The following is a 7,815-nucleotide window of genomic DNA, read 5'->3' as shown; positions in this document are numbered from 1 at the left end:
CTCACCCTCTGTCCCTTCTGGTATTCCTATAGTGCGTTTTTGTTGTTTCCTGTTGTCCCAGAGCTCCCTTAAGCTATCTTCTTTTTAAAAAATTCTTTTTTCTATTTGCTGGTCTAATTGAGTATTTATTTCTACCCTGTCTTCCAAATCACTGATTCAGTCCTCTATTTCATTGCGCATGTGCCCGCAACCAAGGTACATGCCCTTGACCGGAATTGAACCTGGGACCCTTGAGTCTGCAGTCCGACGCTTTATCCACTGAGCCAAACCAGTTAGGGCTAAGCTGTCTTCTTGCTTTGTAATAGTTTTCTCTGTTTTCTGCTCTTAATTGGGTATTTATTTCTACCTTGTCTTTAAAATTGCTGATTTAATTCTCTGCTTCATCTAATCTACTTTTAATCCCTCCCAGTGTGTTCTTGATGTCAGTTATGTTATTCTACATTTCTGTCTAGTGGCTGTTCATGGTCTCTATTTCCCTTTTACTGCTCTTGTTATTTGCAATAAGTTCCTTAAGCATCTTTATACCCATTGTTTGAACTCCATTTTTGATAGGTTGCTTGCCTCCATTTCATTTAGTTCTTTTTCTGGAGAGTCATTCTTTTCTCTCATTTGGGGGTTGTTTCTTTGTCTCCCCATTTTAGCTATCTCTTTTTATTTGCTTCTATTTATTAGATGGAACTGTTATGCCTCCCATTGTTTGTGGGATGGCCTTATGTAGGAAGTGTCTTGAAGTTCAAAATGGTGCAGTCTTTTTGTTCATCTGAGTGGGATGCTGTAGACTGTCCCTTGTGTATATTTTTTGGGCTCTCCTGCAGCAATTGGGACTTGATTGTTGATGTCTGAATCAGTATTCAGACAGAGGCAGGTCTCTGAAGGCTTTGAGTCTTTGCCTGATCTAATTAGTCATAAATAGCATTTTGGGAGGGATAAATAGCAGTTTGTGGGAGGGATCTCCTGTCTGACTTGCTGCCAGTGAGGTTAAACTACAATGTTTTCATGCTTTTGGTTCACTATTTTTGAGGATCACTCAATTTTTCTCTGATGTTATTGAATCTGGTCCCTTGGTGTGTCTATCCTGGGCCTCCTGGGAGCTTCTTTAGTACAGATGAATGTGAGTCACTGTCCCTTTTTTGTCCTGGGCAATCTGATTAGGGTCTTAGAGGTTGAAGCCCTTAGTAGTTCAGTGGTCAGGAACTCCTTAGCATAGAGACTGAGTCTACCTTGAGTCTCTCACCTTGATTGTCCTTGTTCTGAGCTTTACTCCCTTCCCCCAAAGAGCTGGTCCCACAGGTGTCAGCTGCAAGCATTTAGGGTCCTACTTTTGCATTGCTGTGTGGTCTGGGGTTGTGTGTGCAGGTGGAGGGGTGTATGCAAGGTGCCGCTGATGTTCGTCTCCCTGAATTGTCTGGGGCGGTGTCTGTGCTGGGAACCCTAATGCTATTTATGACTAATTAGATCAGGCAAAGACTCAAAGCCTTCAGAGACCTGCCTCTGTCTGAATACTGATTGGATTCAGCCTTGAGTAGCCTCAAGCAATCATCCACAGGTGGGGTGAAAGGTTTTCCAAGAGTGTGGGGCAGTTGCTTCTGCCTGGAGGCTCATTGTTATTCTCAGTCTCTTAATGGGCCTCAGAAACTCCAGAGTGGGACAAGGGGTTTTCCAATAGATTGAGTCAACAGTCTTCCCCACACGCAAACACCGCCTGGATAACAAAGGTCCACCTGAGACAGATGACCTGCACTGTGTGAGGGAATGACTGAGCACAGGAAACCGAGGTGTCTGCCTTCTGAGATCCAGCCCCAGAGCCCCCAACCCTGGTTTATCTATACACAGCTCCATTCTACTCTGCCCTCTTTCTGCTGGAGCCCAAAGTGAGTGGCTTTATGTGAAATTTTGTGTGTTGATTCTTTATGAGGATGCCTGCATTTCCAGCTGTCTCTCCCTGGCAGACAGCAACCCCGCTGCTTTTCACAGCCAGATGTTATGTGAGTACCTTTCTCAGTTCTGGTGCTCTCTGCTGGGGTACCCTACTTGGGGATTAGACCCAGAGTTTTCAGTGGCAACCCCCCCACACACAGTTGAGATATCTCTCCAGAACTTCAGCTGCTGTCTGTGTGAGCCTGGCCAGCTCTTTTGTGTCTCTACACTTCCTATCAGTCTCTATGAGGTCTCCACTTTCCATCCTTGGTTATCAGGATTCTCTCCAGCTAGTCTTTATATGGCTTATTTTTATATCTTTCTTTTCTCTCATCCTCATGTTCATGTTTTCTCCACCTCGTTGAATTTTGACTAGGATTGTATTAAATAAATAGATTAGTTTGGGGCATAATTGATATTGAATAATATTCTTACTGTTCATCTTTCCATTATTGAAGGTTTTCTTTTTTTCAGCAATGTTTTATAGTTTGTTTATTCCTGAGTGTTTTGTATATTTTTTAAATTTTTCATTGCAGACAGTCTTGTTTTTCATTTGTATTTCCAAATTTTCTTTACTAGCATGTAGAATTAAATTTATTTTATATGTTGGTCTAGTATAATTTGACTTTGCTATATCTATTCATCTCTTCTAGTTGTTTTTTTATTGATTCCTTAGGATTTTTTACATACATTATTATGTCTTCTGTGAATCAAACAGTTTACATTTTCCTTTCCAATCATTGTGGCTTTTATTTCTATTTTTGGCCTCACTGCTCTGTCTAGGTCCACCAGTAAAATTTTTGAGTTAGAAGTGATGCAAGTAGACATCTTTACCTTGTTTTTCATCTTAGAGAGAAATTGTTAAATCTTTTACTATTATGTGGGACATAGCTATAAGTAGTATACATGCCTTTTATTACCATAAGAAAGTTTCCTTCTCTTCATAGTTTAAGTTTTTTTGTTAGTATGTTTTTTGTACTTATTAAGATGACTATATGATTTTCTTCTGTTAATGTAGTGATTACATTGATATTTAAAAATGCTATACCCAATTTGTCTTGATATATTATCCTTTTAAAAAAATGCTCACATGAGGATATGTTTTTCTTTTCATTGATGAGAGAGAGAGAGAGAGAGAGAGAGAGAGAGAGAGAGAGAGAGAGAAACATCTATGTGACAGAGAAACATTAATCTGTTGCCTCCCGTACATACCCCAACTGGGGATCAAATCCATAATCTGGCTATATTCCCTGACAGGAAATCAAACCCTGTGCATGGGATAGATCTCTAACCACTGGAAAACACCAGCCAGGCCTATCTTTTCTTTTAATTGCTGGTTTAGATTTAGTAATATTTTGTTAACAGTTTGTGTATGTAAATGAGGGTATTGGTCTGTAGTTTTCCTATAATGTCTTTATTGAGTTTTGGTACCAAGGAAATGCTGACCTCATAAAATGAAATAAAAAGTTTTATTTTTTTCTCTTATTTTCTGAATGAGTTTGAGTGGGATTGATATGTTGAATAGAATTAAATAATGAAGTCATTTAGACTTGGAAGGTTTTAATTACAAACTCCGTTTCTTTTATGATTACAAGACTAGGTTTCTTATGTTTTACCTGTATTCATTTGGTTTAGTTTATGTCTTTCAATAAATTTTTTCCATTTAATTTATTGTCAAGTTTATTGAAACAAACACTTTTTGTTCAAAGTACTCTCATCATTTTAACGTTTGTTGGTTTTTAATGATATCCCCTCTTTCATCCCTGGTATCGATAATATGTATTTTCTCTCTTTTTACTTGCTTAGTCTAGCAAGGTGTTTATCAGTTTTACCAGATTTTTATTTATTGATTTTTCTATATTATTTGCCCATTTTTTATTTCATTGATTTTCACTCTTTATCATTTCCTTTTTCCCCATACTTTGGTCTTTTAAAAAATCTTCTTAGGTAAAAATTTAGATTATTGATTTTAACCTTTACTTCTTTTCAAATGTAAGCATGTAAAACCATATGTTTAACTTTATAAAAGTCTCTTAGCAGTGCTTTAGCTGCAAATCATAAATTTTGGTATATTTTCATTATCATACAGTTCAAAATATTTTTCTCATATCCCTTGTCATTGTTTTTATCAATTATTATTTATAAGTGTGTAACTTAATTTCCAAACGTTTGTAGATTTCCCAGGTGTTGCCTTATAATTCGATTACAGTTGTCATCTGAGAAAATACTCTGTAAGGTTTCTACTTTTTATATTTTCTGAGACTTGTTTTATGGCCCAAAACATGGTCTTTCTTGATGAATATTCGATGTGTACTTGAAAGATGTACTGCTGTTTTGGGGTAGAGTGTTCTATAAATATTAATACATTCTGTATCCTTATTGATTTTATGAGGGTTAAAATCTTCAGTGATGACTATAAATTGGTCTGTTTTTCACTTTATTCCTGTAGCTTTCCTTCATGTATTTTGACACTCTGTTGGAAGGTGCCTATCTTCTTTTGAATTGACCATTGATTATTAGGAAATGATAAATGGTAATTTATCTATGCCAATACTTCCTGTCATAAAGTCTACTTTGATATTAATAGATCTTTCTTGGGATTAATGTTTGCATGGTTTTCTTATAATGTTTATATGCATGTACACCAGTATTTAAGAGTATCTCTAGTAATTAGCATGTAATTTAACCTTGTTTTTCTTTTTTATTTGCTTATTCTGACAATCTCTTCTGTTTGATTGGAGTGTTTAGTCTTTTTACATGTAATATAATTACTGTTAGGCTTGATTTTAGGTCCATGAGATTTCAATTTGTTTTCATTTAGTCTAATCTGTTGGCTTTTTAGCTAAAACTTGTGTTTTAGTGGTTGTTCTAGAGTTATAACATGCATCCTTAATTTATCATAGTTTACTTTGAATTGACATTATGACACTTAATATACAGTAGTATTTCTATGTACTCTGTCCTATTTTTGTTATTGTCATATATCTTATTTTTACATATGTTATCAATATAATATTGTCATTATTTTTGCTTTAAATTATATTTCCATCAGGCATTGTTTCCCAACAGCAAATAGAAAAATAAAGACATTTTTAGTTAAAAGACCACTTAGAAATTTTGACACTAGCAGACCTATAGGGTTAGAAACCTAAAAGAAATTCTTCAGGCTAAAGAGAAATGCCAAAAAAAATGGAAACTTGGATCTTCAGGAAGGATTGAGTAGCATCAAAAATGATAAATATATGAGTAAATATTAGAAAAGATACATTTTCCTCTTTATTTAAATGCTTCAAATTTTTTATTAGGTAGACTTGGTATACAATATTATATTGGTTTCACATGTATAATATAGAGATTTGACATTTATATACCTTACAATATGCTTACACACTAAGTCTACTTAGTAACCATCTGTCACCATGCGAAATTATTACAATATTATTGACTATTTTTTCCTTCACCTTTTTCATCCATCCCCTACCCCCTCACCCCTCTGGCAATCATAAGTTTAATCACTCTTTTAATGAGTCTGTTTTTGTTTTGTTTGTTCATTTATTTTGTTTTATTAGATTCCACATGTAAGTGAAACCATTTGTTTTCCACTGTCTGACTTATTGCACTCAGCATCATACTCTCTAGGTTCATCCATCTTGTCACAAATGGAAAGATTTCATTAGTTTTTTATTTCATTATCTTTTTGAATTAGCGTCTTCATTTTTTTCAAGTAAATACCCAGATGTGGATTTACTGGGTGGTATGTTAGATCTATTTTTAGTTTTCTGAGGCATCTCTATACAATTTTTTCTAGTGGCTCTACCAATTTGTAACAGTGCACAAGGGTTTCCTTTTCTCCACATTCTTGTCAGCACATGCTATTTTTACTTTTTGATAATTGCCATGCTGACTGCTGTCAGGTGGTTTTGATTTTTAGTTCTCTGATGATTAGTGTTGTTGAGCATCTTTTCATGTGTCTGTTGGCCATCTGTATGCCTTCTTTGGAGAAATGTCTCATGTGCCCTGCCCATTTATTGGTCAGATTGTTAATTTTTTTGTTATTGAGTTTTGTAAGTTCCTTTTAGATTTTGGATATAAACTCTTTATTGAATATATCATTTGCCAATATTTTCTTGCATTCAGTAGGTTGTCTTTTTGTTTTGTTGGCGGTTTCCTTTGATATGCTGAATGAAGCTCTTTAATTTGAGGTAGTCTATTTGTTTATTTTTGCTTTTGTTTTTCTTGGTCTAGGGCCGTGGTCGGCAAACTGTGGCTCACGGCAAACTGTGGCTCATGTACCTCTTTGGCCCCTTGAGTGTAGCTCTTCCTAAGCCTTAGGAGTATCCTAATTAAGTTAATAACAATGTACCTACCTATATAGTTTAAGTTTAAAAAAATTGTCTCTCAAAAGAAATTTCAGTCGTACTGTTGATATTTGGCTCTGTTGACTAATGAGTTTGCCGACCACTGGTCTGGGGGATATGTCAAAAAAGATATCACAGCCCAGCTGGCATGGTTCAGTGGTTGAGCATTGACCTATGAACCAGGAGGCCACGATTCCATTCCCTGCCTGGGTTGCAGGCTTAATCCCCAGTGGGGGGTGTGCAGGAGGTAGCTGATCACTGGTTCTCTCTTATCATTGATGTTTCTCTCTCCTTTTCCTTTCCTCTCTGAAATCAATAAAAATATATTTTAAAAAGATATTACCAAGAATGATGTCAAATACTTTACTACCTATGTATTCTTCTATTAGTTTCATGATTTTAGGTCTTACATTTAAGTCTTTAATCCATAAAAATGCTTCACATTATGTTAAAACTAGAGGCCTGGTGCACAAATTCGTGCATAGGTGGATTCCCTCAGCCTGGCTGGCAATGGGGGCCGAGTGGGGCTGTCTCATCCAGTCCCCATTGGGGCCAATCGGGGCCAGCCAGGGAGAGGGACCACGGGAGGTTGGCCGGCTGAGGGAGGTTAGCTGTGGGAGCGCACTGACCACAAGGGGGCAGCTTGTGCATTGAGCGTCTGCCCCCTGGTGATCAGTGCATCATAGGTACTATCCAGTCATCCAGTCGTTTGGTTGTAACTGTTGCTTAGGCTTATATATATATAGAGAGAGATTACAGCATTTTCTTGTGGGCTTTGTGATACATATGGCAACTATACTATGAAGGGTGAGTCAGATAAATGTACTTACATGACAGTAGCATTTATGTGATGTTATAAAATATTAACTCTAAATGGATTGTGAAAAGTTACATATATATAGTAATCCCTAAAGCAACCCTACAGAGATTTGCAAAATGCATAGTTATTAGTCCCATAGGAAAATTATAATTGCATTTGAAAAATTATTCTAAAGGATGTTAGGAAAGGAAAAACAAAATAACAGAAAAGCCAAAAGAAACTACAGGAAATAAAAAGTAAAATGGTGTACCTTTACTTAACTATATCTAACAGGTATAGATTATTAGAATGGATAAAACAAACAAATAAGATCGATATCTACTATCTGTAAGAGACAAATTTCAAATATAAAGGCACAGTAAGGTAAAGCAGGAAGTGTAAGAAGCAGGAAGTATAAGAAGACCAGACTGCCTATGTTAATACCAAATAAGGTAGACTTCAACAAAAGCTATCACTTGAGGTAGAGTGACATTTTATACTGATGAAAAAATTAACTTATCAGATGATATAACAATCAGTATAAATTATTAGTATAGATCAGCTGTGGGCAAACTACGGCCCGCGGGCCAGATCCGGCCCGTTTGAAATGAATAAAACTAAAAAAAAAAAAAAAAGACCTTACCCATTTATGTAATGATGTTTACTTTGAATTTATATTAGTTCACACAAACACTCCATCCATGCTTTTGTTCTGGCCCTCCGGTCCAGGTTTAGAACCCA

Source organism: Myotis davidii, unplaced genomic scaffold (genome assembly GCF_000327345.1).
Source record: "Myotis davidii unplaced genomic scaffold, ASM32734v1 scaffold1711, whole genome shotgun sequence".
Lineage (NCBI taxonomy): Eukaryota > Metazoa > Chordata > Mammalia > Chiroptera > Vespertilionidae > Myotis > Myotis davidii.
Note: the sequence above shows the minus strand (reverse complement) of the source record.